The sequence below is a fragment of the Polypterus senegalus genome, chromosome 10, assembly GCF_016835505.1.
Source record: "Polypterus senegalus isolate Bchr_013 chromosome 10, ASM1683550v1, whole genome shotgun sequence".
NCBI lineage: Eukaryota > Metazoa > Chordata > Cladistia > Polypteriformes > Polypteridae > Polypterus > Polypterus senegalus.
The window spans coordinates 52,732,918-52,744,979 of NC_053163.1; positions in this window are offsets into that span (position 1 = coordinate 52,732,918).

The window sequence follows — 12,062 nt, forward strand, 5'->3', positions numbered from 1 at the left end:
AAAGTGAAATGAAGGGTTGACCATCTGTGCAAGTCTTGCTTAATTTTTTCCATATAGATGGCAAAATTTTGTTGATAAAGAGCTTTATGTTTACTTGTAATGTTTACCCCTTGATATTTAAACTGATCTGCAATGATAAAAGGGAAGGTGTCCAATCTAATATTGTGTGCTTGAGAATTCACTGGAAAGAGCACACTTTTATTCAAATTAATTCTGAGACCAGAAATCTTTTGAAATTCTGTTAGTGCTGTCAGGACTGCAGGCGCAGTATTTTGTGGGTCTGATATACAGTATACAGTACAATATCATCTGCATATAGAGAAATTTTCTGTTCAAGTCCTTCTCTGATAATCCCCTTTATCTCATCAGCATTTTAACAGTGAACTGCCAATGGCTCAACAGCAATTGCAAAAAGTAGTGGTTACAAGGAGCATCCATGTCTGGTACCACGTTCTAGTTTAATGTAGTCTTAATTATTGTTGTTAATACAAACTGAGGCTTCTGGATTGGTATACAGTAGTTTGATCCGTGCACAAATGTTTGGGCCAAACCCAAATTTCTCCAATGTAGTGAAAAGGTAGTTGCATTCAATCATATCAAATGCTTTTTCTGCATCCAAGGATACTAGTATCTCTGGGATGTTTGACTTTGCGGGTAAATATATTACATTAAACAGCCATTGATGGTTGTATGCTGTGTCTGCATTTAATAAATCCAGTTTGATCTTGTGATATTACCGAAGGCAGCACTTTCTCCATCCTTCTAGCTAGGACTTTGGAGAGTATCTTAACATAATTATTCAGAAGTGAAATTGGTCTGTTTGATGCACATTGTAATAGGTCCTTGTTTTGTTTAGGAAAGATGGTGATTAATATTTGGCGAAACGTTTGTGGTAGAATTTTATTTTCTCTAGCTTCTGTGAATGTTGCTAATAAAAGGGGAGCTAGCTAAGTGGAGAACTTCTTATAAAATTCGGCAGGGTAGCCATCGGGGCCTGCTGCTTTCCCACTCTTTAAGTGACTTTATAGCATCTAGTAATTCTGATAGTGCCAACGGTTTATCCAATTCCTCTGCACTAAGAGTATCTGTTTGTGGTATCTGTAATGCATCCAGAAATGCATTAGATTGTGTGTTGTCTTCTTTAAACTCAGTAGAATATAAGAATTTATAGTAGTCTCTAAATGTGTGCATTATATTTTTATGGTCAATGTGTTTGTCTTGGTGATTGCTGTGATTGTATTGCAAACTTCTTGCTTGTGGATTTGTTGAGCTAAGAATTTATTAGCCTTCTCTCCATATTCATAATAATGATGTCTTAATTTAAAATTGAATTGTTCAGTTTCTTTAGTTGTCAAGAGGTTAAGTTCTGAATGCAGAGCCTGTCTTTTCCTTTGAAGAGCCTCTCTTGGACACCTGGCATGTTCTTGATCCAATCTAGTAATTTCACTGGTTAGCTTTGGTACCTTCTTGGTTTCCAATTTATTTCTGTGGGAAAGATATGAGATAATCTGTCCTCTTAAGAAGGGCTTCAGGGTTTCCCAGAGTATTCCTATGGAGACTTCTGAGGATGTATTTGTCTCTAGAAAAAAACTGATTTGTTTTGATATTAATTCTGTACAGTTCTCGTCTGGCAATAAAAGTGGGTTAAGACGCCATCTGCAAGATGAGTATGTGGGGCATAATGATTTTAGTTCCAAGATCAGAGGGGCATGGCTGGAAATAACAATAGTGTTGTACTTGCAGGATTTAATCGTAGGCAAGAAATTGTTATCTACAAAGAAATAATCAATTGTTGAGTAGCAATGATGCACTGGTGAGTAGAAGGAATATGCACTTGAGTTTGGGTTTAGAAATCTCCACAGGTCTGATAAGCTGTGGTCAGTTACAAACTGTGTAATAGTCTTTACAGTGTTAGATGTTATCATCCCTGTCGCAGGAGACCTATCTAGGTCTGGATTTAAAACACAGCCATTATAATTTTATGAGTGTTCACATTGGGAATGGATGCAAATACATTTTAGATGAAGTCCCTATCATGTACATTGGGTGCATACAAATTTATCAAAATCACTTTATAATTAAATAAATTACCCATGACAATCATGTATCTCCCTTCAGGATCAGATACAACATCTAATACTACAAATGAGACTGTTCTATGGATAAGAATTCCCACACCTCTACTTTTTTTTTGTAAAGTTGGAATGAAACATTTGGCCAGTCAGGTCTTTTTGCAGCCGGAACTGATCCTTGCTTAATAAGTGGGTCTCCTGTAGAAATACTATTTTAGCGTTTAGACCAGTTAGGTGAGAGAATACTTTCTTTTTTTTTTTTTTATTTATTTATTTATTAATTTTATTACAATCAATACATAGCAATCAAGTTTTTAAAAAAAAAGAATTATGCTAAGAACAGATCGATCCCCACCCTTGAGAGAGAGAGCAAGCCAAACGGTGTAAAATTTAAGGCTTTTAAAAATACCTAAATCAACAAATTCTCTGTGCTTTATAAAATCATTTCAAAATATTACTGATTAGATCCTGCCATGTTTTGAAAAAAGTCTGCACAGATCCTCTAACTGAGTATTTGATTTTTCCAATTTTAAATAATATAACACATCAGTTTCCCACTGACTTAAAAGAGGAGAGTTTGGGTTCTTCCAGTTTATCAGAATAAGTCTGCGTGCCAACAGTGTAGTGAATGCAATCACAGTTTGTTTGTCTTTCTCCACTTTAAGACCCTCTGGAAGAACCCCAAACACAGCTGTTAATGGGTTAGGAGGGATTGTGAGTCCAAGACTGTCTGAGAGGTAATTAAAATTTTTGTCCAGAATAATGTTAATTTGGAGCAGGCCCAGAACATGTGACCTAGTGAGGCTGGGGCTTGGTTGCAACGTTCGCAGGTTGGATCATGCCCTGGAAACATTTTGGAGAGTTTTAGTCGAGACAGATGTGCTCGATATATAATTTTGAGTTGTATAATTGTATGCTTTGCATATGGAGCTTGAGTGAATTCTCTGCATTGCTACTTTCCACTCCTTTTCTGATATATTAATTGAGAGGTCATTTTCCCAGTGTCCTCTTGGATCTTTGAAAGGAAGGGATTGTAAAAGGATTTTATATATTGTAGAGATGGAGTCTAACTCCTTGAAATTGAGCAATAATTTTTCCAGCGTGGATGAGGGTGCAAGATGAGGAAAATCTGGAAGGTTCTGTTTAACAAAGTTCCTGATTTGAAGATAGTGAAAGAAATTTGTAGCTGGAATGTTAAATTTGGAACGTAATTGTTCATAGGATGCAAAGACGTTGTCTATATAAAGGTCTCTAAGCAAGTTAATTCCAAATTTTTCCAGATATTAAAACTGCATATGTTTGTGAGGGTTGAAAGAGGTGGTTCTTTTGCAGGGTGCCACAGAAAGAAGCTTCTCCGTCTTAAAATGCTTTCTACATTGGTTCCAGATTCTAAGTGAGTGGAGCACAATTGGGTTATTAGTGTATTGCCGATAACGTGTGTTTATTGGAGCACAAAGCAAGGAATACAAAGAAGTACTGCAGGATTTTACTTCTATTGCGGTCCATGCCTGTGTATGTTCTTCTATTTGTGTCCAGGTTCTTATCGACTGTATATTTGCGCCCAGTAATAAAACTGGAAGTTAGGTAGAGCCATGCCGCCTTCTGCCTTTTGTCTTTGTAGGGTCGCTCTTTTGATGCGTGGATGTTTAGAATTCCAAATAAATGAGGTTATTGTTGAATCTAATTGCTTAAAGAACGATTTATTAATGTATATTGGTATGTTTTGAAATAAAAAGGAGCTTAGGAAGAATATTCATCTTAACAGTGTTAATTCTTCCAGCTAGTGTGAGATGAAGGGTTGACCATCTATGCAAGTCTTGTTTAATTTTTTCCATACAGACGACGAAATTTTGTTGATAAAGAGCTTTATGTTTACTTGTGATGTTTACCCGAGGTATTTAAACTGTTCTGCAATGATAAAAGGAAGGGTGTCTAATCTAATATTATATGCTTGCGAATTCACGGAAAGAGTACACTTTTATTCAGATTAATTCTGAGACCAGAGAGCTTTTGAAATTCTGTGAGTGCTGCTAAGACTGCAGGCACAGAATGTCTTCTGGTCCGATATATACAGTACCATGTCATCTGCATATAATGAGATTTTCTGTTCCAGTCCTTCTCTGCTAATCCCCTTTATCTGATCAGTATTTCGACAATGTATTGCCAGTGGTTCAATGGCAATTGCAAACAGCAGTGGTGACAAAGGGCATCCTTGTCTTGTGCCACGTTCTAGTTTAAAGTAGTCTGAGCAAATGTTATTGATGCAAACTGAAGCTTCTGGGTTAGTATACAGTAATTTAATCCATGCACAAATGTTCGGGCCAAACCCAAACTTCTCCAAAATAGTAAAAAGTATTTCCATTCAATCATGTCGAATGCTTTTCTGCATCCAATGATAATAATATTTCTGGGGTGTTTGATTTAGTTGGTGAGTATATTACATTAAACAGGCGTCGAAGATTTGAAGATAAGTGTCGGCCCCTAATAAATCCAGTTTGGTCTTGTGATATTATTGAGGGAGCACTTTCTCCATCCTTCTAGCTATGATTTTAGAGAGTATTTTAACGTCGTTATTCAGAAGTGAAATTGGTCTGTATGATGCACATTGTAATAAGTCCTTATTTTGTTTTGGAAAGACAGTGATTAGTGCTTGGCGAAAGGTTTGTGGAAGAGATTGGTTATCTCTGGCTTCTGTAAATGTTGCTAATAGGAGGGAGCTAGCTGAGCGGAGAATTTCTTGTAAAACTCTGCAGGGTAGCCATCAGGGACTGCTGCTTTTCCACCTTGGAGTGACTTTATAGCATCCAGTAATTCTGATAATGACAGAGGTTTATCGAGCTCCTCCACACTAATAGCGTCAATTTGTGGTATCTGTAATTTATCCAGAAATGCATTAGATTGTATATTGTCTTCTTTAAACTCAGTAGTATATAGGGATTTATAGTAGTCTCTAAAAGTGCACATTATATTTTTGTGTTCGATGATTTTATCTCCATTCGTGTTAGTAATTACGAGATTGCGTTGCACTTCTTGCTTGTGAATTTGTTGCGCTAAAAGCTTATTAGCTTTCTCTCCATGTTCATAATAATGATGTCTGGATTTGTAAATTAGTTGTTCGGTTTCTTTAGTTGTCAAGAGGTTTAATTCTGAATGTAGAGCCTGCCTCCTCTTATGTAGAGTCTCGCTTGGTAGTCTGGCATGTTCTTCATCTATTTTAGTAATTTCGCTTTTTATCTCTGCTACTTTCTTCGCTCGGATTTATTTCTGTGGGAAAGATATGAGATAATCTGTCCTCTTAAGAAGGCCTTAAGAGTTTCCCAGAGTGTTCCTGCAGAGATCTCAGGGGATGTATTTGTCTCTAGAAAGAATTCAATTTGTTTGGATATAAATTCAGTACAATTCTCGTCAGCTAATAGAAGCGGATTGAGACGCCATCTGGGGTGAGTGTATGGGGCTTAGTAATTTCAGCTCCAAGATCATCGGAGCATGGTCTGAAATAACAATAGCATCGTATTTACAAGATTTAATCTTAGGCAAGAAGTTATTATCTATAAAGAAGTAATCAATCCTTGAGTAGCAATGATGTACTGGTGAGTAGAAAGAATATGTTCTTGAATTTGGGTTTAAAACCTCCAGGGATCTGATAAGTTGTGATCAGTTATAAACTTTGTAATTATCTTTGCGGTGTTAGTTGCGTCCCCCTGTGGAGGAAGTCTTATCTAAAAGTGGATTTAGAACACAATTAAAGTCCCCAGCCATTATAAGTTTATGAGTGTTCAGATTGGGAATGGATGCAAATAAATTTTGTATAAATTCCTTATCATCAACATTAGGTGCATAAACATTTATCAAAATCATTTTACAGTTAGATAAGTCTCCCATGACCATCACATATCTCCCTTCAGGATCCAATACTACATCTGATGCTACAAATGGTACTGTTCTATGTATGAGAATTCCCACCCCTCTAGTTTTCTTTGTAAAACTAGAATGGAACATTTGGCCAGTCCAGTCTTTTGCAGCGGAACTGATCCTTACTTAGTAAGTGGGTTTCCTGTAAAAATACTATTTTAGCATTTAGACCTGTTAGGTGAGAAAGTACTTTCTTTCTCTTTAATTCGTGATTCAGGCCTTTAACATTCCAGCTTACGAAGTTAACTGTCCCATCATGGAGACACTGATTCTGAGTTTTGGTGTCATATTATAGTCTTAACTGGAAGTGAAATAGTTTAGGTCTTAATTTCCTATTCCCCCAAGAGTTGTTGCCATGCAGCTTATTATTACGTTGATAGTTATAATTATAAAGATTGAGATGATAGATTAGATATAGATCAAGCCTGCTCTCTTTCTCTTCCCCTTAACCCCCACCCTCCCTTTTTGCCTCCCCAGGTGAGGCTAAAACCCACTTCATGCAGTCCCAGTCCTCTGACATACCCAGAGACAGAGCACGTCCAAAGCACATCAAGCCCCCATGCAGTGGCTTTAAGGTTAAAAGATAGAGATATCTGTTACCAATATAGTCTTTAAAAGAGGAAAAAGAAAGAAAAGAATTTTGCACTTAATATATATATATATATATACATATACACATATACATATATATATATATACATACATACATACATATAATCTTCATCAATTTTAGTGCATTAAGATGATATCCCCAGATAATAAACCCAGGTGATGGTGTTAAAGATGTGTCCAAAACAAGCATAACAAGTCTTAATGCAGTAATAGCAATAACAGCAAACCAAGGGTATGATATTGAACAGTCTCATTTAGGGTACACATGAAATAATTAGAAAAGAAAAAAAAAAGAGGAGGAAAACGTAATTAAGCACAATAAAACACAAACATTTAGCCCTAGTAATACTAAGTAATGATAAGTAATAAGTAAGTAATAATAATATAAGAATATGAGAATATATGCTGATAAAAACCCGTATTTTAAAACAAATAGATCAGACAGTAGATTATTAATCCTAGCTTTATCATTTACCGCCATGACTCACAATTATGTATCAGAATAGTCCGGGATCAGCTTTCTTAACTCATTTTCTGCCTCCTCCTTGCTAGCGAAAACATAGAAATGACCCTGCCATTCCACTTTCAGTTTTGCGGATACAGGAGGCCGTATTTGACATTGGCTTGCCGTAGCGCTGTTTAATATTATAGAAGGCGGCGTTTGATAGCTGTTGCTGGAGAGAAGTCAGGGAAGACGCGAATGTGGCAATCTTCATATATAATATCTTCCTTTTTTTTCCTGAGGAGTTCCATCACCTCTAACTTAAATGATAATCGTTCAAAACGGACTATAAAAGATCTTGGTCGGGTCTGACGGTGTTTGATCAGCGTCGCTGTAAGCGCTGCTATCTCAGATTCTGCTTTAAAGTCGCCCCGATTATTTTAGAAAAAGTTCAGTTCGAATTTCACGGGTTTAAACTTTCTCGATTCTCCGGCAAGCCTTCAATTCTGACATTATACCTTCTATTCCCATCTTCTAAAGCAGCCAGTCTGTCTCCAAGTTTTTCTCCGAGTTTTTACATTCGAACTGACATTTACTGCTCTTTCCTCGGCACTGGCAGCTAGATGTTCGGCTATTTCGATCCGATTCGTGAATGTCTCACTAAGATGCTCCAATCGATCAGCAAGCGTGCTCAGTTTAGCGAGTTTTTCTCAATGCGCTCTTCAATTTTACCCAGCACCTGTCGAAGTTCAAGCTGTACCTCTTGACGAAGCCTTTCATTTGCCTGTTGGATTTCCTGTCGCAGACATTCATTGGCCTGTTTCATCTCCTGTTTCATTCCTGTTTCAGTCTCTCATGTGCCTTTGCCGTTGCTTTCTCATTAGCCTTCGCTTTTCTTTATATCTTGCCTGAGGTCAGCGAGCAACACTTTCAGTTCAGATAGCTCAAATGTGCCTTCTTGTACCGTAGATGAAGCAGCAGACTCTGCTGAAGCCAGTGTCCTCGCTGCTCCAGTCCCGCGTGATTGCGTAACTGAAGCCGCGGACTCCCGCCTTTTCCAGTTTCAGGTAATCCTCTCCAATCGGCGAGCTATCCACATCTGCACTCACGATCGCACCTTCGCTCCCCTTTTCGCTCTCAGCAGGCGACGATGTAGCGGACCGTGGTCCCGAGGAGTCTGTACTTTCGCCCATCTGATCCAGGTCTGTCTCTGAGAGGCCGTATCTCGAACTAGGGCTTGCTGATCGCAGCTTGGATGTAGCTTTAGTCTTCGATTCTTTCGGACCCCCCTTCTTGTTGGCCATGTTTATATGTGTTTACATATACTGTAGCGGTCCCTCTCGGGTTGAATAAATACAGGATATCTCAGAATAATAAGCAAATAATATGAAAAATAGCACCACTGCTAGCGGAGCTCCACTTCAGACGTCCATCTCTCGCATCGGACGAGACCAAATTCAGAATACTTTCTTTTTAATTTGTGATTCAGACCTTTAACATTCAAGCTCACAAAGTTAACTGTCCTGTCTTGGAGACATTGATTCTGAATTTTTGATATCACTTTGTAGTCTTAACCGAAAGTGAGACAGCTTTGACCTTAATTTCCAATTTTTCCAGGGGTTATTGCCATGCTATTGGTTTATTGTTACATTGGTAATTATAACTATAAGGATTAAAAGGATAGATTAGAGATAGCTTGCTCTCGTTTTCTCCCCCAGTCCCATTTTGCCTCCCCACATGAGGCTAGACCCCACTTCACAAAGTCCCAGTCCTCTGACATACCTAGAGATAGAGCACGCCCAAAACAAAACAAGCCCCCCAGCAGCGGCATATGAGGATTAAAATTGAGATATCGATTGCCAATAGAGTCTAAATATTATAAGCATAAAATATAATCTTCAACAGTCTTGAAATATTAAGATAGTAGACCCAGGGAAAGGTGTTAAAAAGTGGCCCTGGATAAGCATAGTAAACCCTAATACAATAATAACAACAACAATAAACCAAGGGTATGATGTTTAACTGTCTCCTTTAGAATAGTAAAAAGAGAAAAAAAAGGGTTACTAATTAAATTTCTTCCACACAGACATATATAAACGTGTATAATTGTAATTAAAACATAAACAGAAAGTGACCGACAAGGGAAAAGGATGTATAATTACAGTACCAGTATCACTGCAAGCAGATAAGACAGCCGGTGATATGTTCTTTACGATGCCATGAAAGGTTGCGACTCATGATCGTATTTCAGAAAAGTGTTGGGATCAGCTTTCTTAACCCTTTATCTTCTTCCTCCGTAGAGGTAAAGATGTAATAAACTTTCAGTTTGGCAGGATACAAGAGGCTGTATCTGATATCAGCTTTCCATAAGGGCTGTTTAATATTATAAAAAAGGCACGTTTAGCAGCTGTTGAGGGTGAGAAATCAGGAAAAATATGAATGAGGTTATTTTCAAATACAGTGGAACCTCGGTATGCGTCCTTAATCTATTCGAGACCCTTTGACTTATACCAACAGGACGTATACCAAACAAAGTTTTCCCATAAGAAATAATGGGAAAATGACTAATCCGTTCCCTTGAAAAAAAAAATCCTATTGCTATTGGCATATTATACATTGATGGGGTTGTATAAAATAATTTAAACACTGCTTAATACTAAAATACATAAATACAAAACAAATTAGATGAAATAAATGAAAATTTTACCTCACTTTACTTTTTAATAACATCTTTGTTTTTCACAATCGTAGATACCGTCATTCTCGGCAAACGGTATGCAACAGCCATGTCCCGGATACGCATGCCACCTTCATACTTTTCAACAATCAATTCAAATTTACATGAAAAAAACACAAAATCACGTTGTGACGATGCAGGTTTGCTGTATGCTCCCATTTGCTGCCGGGGAGCCCTTGAATCCTACACCGTCGGTAATGTGCCTCGCTGCTAACCTCTTCGGTAACAACAAAGCAAGTGGATGGTGAAAAAATGCAAAGTGCTTTTATTAAAACAATTAACAAAACAAGGTGTTCAAATTAACACTAGAATTACCAGAGCCTACGAAAAAACTTGTAGGTCCGTCCCACCTTAAATCGCTTCTTAAAACCGTTCTCACCTCTCCGCCAGTGTCTTTTGTTAATCTAAATGTGCTGATAAAAGAAAAGCTGCAAGTAGCCGGCTATTCCATCCCCCCACCAACTTAGAACGTGCACAAACTTCTCCCAGCTCATGCCTTGATTGATTATCTGGGAGTGAAGTGGAGTTTTAGAGTGGAAATAACAAATCATTATTTGGAATACACGCATTTCACGTGTGTTCCGTTTCTACAGTAATCCGTGTAAACACATTTTTAAAACAGAAACGTTTTTCATATTGTAGTAGTAAATGACAAAATGTAAGCATAAACTATATAATGTATGAAGTCTAAATATCAAACATTTTCACAAAAGGTACAAATATAACAGAACAAGCATGCTTTTATTCAAAAATATAACTGCAGAAAAAAGCCGCCTTAGCATGCCACATTGACAGACACTTACTACAGCTGTCACGGTAGCATAATGGTATCAGCCGCTGATTAGTATTCAAAAGGTCATGAGTTCGATCCCACACAATTCAGTTTTGAGAAGTAAACTGCTCTTATTCTTACTATTTTAGAATAAAAACATGCATTTGATTTCAGTGTGTAACAGCCGATGTAATTTATGATACTTGTAAAGGTTAGGTTTTTTTTTAATTCACTTTTCATTCTCTCAGTCGTGTTCAGGATCCTTCCCTAATCCCGATTTAAGAATGCTGTTTTCACATAAAGCGTACTTGTGACTGCATTCTCGTATTAATGCTTGCGAACTGACGTGGCATTACACGTCTATTTTTTTGAGCATGCCCGTGTCGCTCAAACACAGGAACATATGTTGGTGTACAAATATAACAAAACAAGTGCACTTTTATTCTAAACTATAAGTGAAGAAAAAATAAAGCAAGTTACAGTAGGTTGATACGACAGCTTGCGTGGTGCAATGCTAAGAACTGCTGATTTCCGATCCGTGCTATATAAAATCATCACATTCAAATATTAACAATTACCACACACCCTTCCTACATTCACGACATGTGTACTTGTTGCAGTGTACACATCTCTCTGTGGTATGGTTCGTATTACACTGAATGAGCACCTGACATTGTACTTTCTTCCCTATATAAATAACATTCGAGTATAGCGCGTCTCCAAATAAATCACATTCGAGTATAACGTGTCTCCAAATAAATCACATTTGAGTTATAGCGCGTCTTTATGTGAAAACAGCATTGTCAGATTGGGGGGGGATCGTGAACGCGACTGAGAGAATGGAACTGAATTTAAAAAAGCTAACCTTAACAATTATCATGCATTTACACTGGCTCTTACAGACTGACTGAAATCAAATGTATGTTTTTATTCTAAAATAGTTCAGTACATGCAATATTATTTGAAAACGAACAGTGTCATATCTGAGAATACCCTGTAATTTGCAGCTCTGTTCATTATCTCAAAACACCACACACATTCACAGTAATTCCCAGTTATGTCCACCACTCACACCCATGCCCACAACCATACAGGACTGATCCAACATCAGAGAATTTCCAGTTCCTGCATAAATTCATATTATTATAATATAATAAATAATATTGCATTAGTGCAATGATGTTTTTACATATATTGTCTCTTTCTTTCAGGTGTGTAATAAAAACCACAGCATAGAGAGAAGTGTGTACATTGCTTCTTACAGGAAAAGGCAATGGAAAAAGTGCACTTGAATAAAAGTGCACTTTTGTTATAATTTTACACCAACATATGTTCCTGTGTTTGAGCAACACAGGCAGATGGGGAGTGTCTGATGATTGCATATAGCGCTGAAGTTACTGCTCTTTACCATTCTCTCCTCTGCATGTCCTGGAGTACAAAAGAAACAGCATACAGCAACATGCGGGAACTGGCAGGAACACTCAATAAAACTGAATAAAAAGAAAATCAAGTGAC